Source organism: Seriola lalandi, unplaced genomic scaffold, assembly GCF_002814215.2.
Source record: "Seriola lalandi dorsalis isolate HSWRI2012SDOR001 ecotype SW California unplaced genomic scaffold, Sedor1 jcf7180002054977, whole genome shotgun sequence".
Classification (NCBI taxonomy): Eukaryota; Metazoa; Chordata; class Actinopteri; order Carangiformes; family Carangidae; genus Seriola; species Seriola lalandi.
In genome coordinates, this window is record NW_019525527.1 from 21,342 (window position 1) to 21,679 (window position 338).

The 338-nt window shown below is 46.7% G+C and overlaps 1 protein-coding gene across 1 annotated transcript in view; it reads left to right on the top strand.

Annotated features, from left to right (window-relative positions):
- The window catches only part of LOC147817278 (protein NLRC3-like), a 6,851-nt gene that overhangs the window by 933 nt on the left and 5,580 nt on the right, over positions 1 to 338 (top strand). The window lies entirely within an intron of this gene.

A 338-nucleotide genomic window follows, 5' to 3' on the forward strand; every position in this document is an offset into this window, starting at 1 on the left:
CATCAGTTTTTATTCAACATGCACATTTATCAGTTCTGTTTTTGTTTCAGGATCCAGCAGCAGAGACCAGACTCTCCTGAACCCAGCTGTCTGTCTTTAAAGAGCGACCGGTCTGTGGGCAGGCTCATTGATTTTAAAGGGCGACGTCCATCAGCTGATCAGATGTAAGCTGTAACTGACAGTGAGACTGAGGTTGTTGTAGAAAAGAACCAGTTTGTACGACGTGTTGTCGGACCCGGTCTGAAATCAAAGTGTTTGTGTCTGTTGTGAACGTCCTCGCTGGAAGGTGGAGGTAAAACAGTGGAGGCTTGGTGAGAGCTGTTGGGACTAAAGCAAAC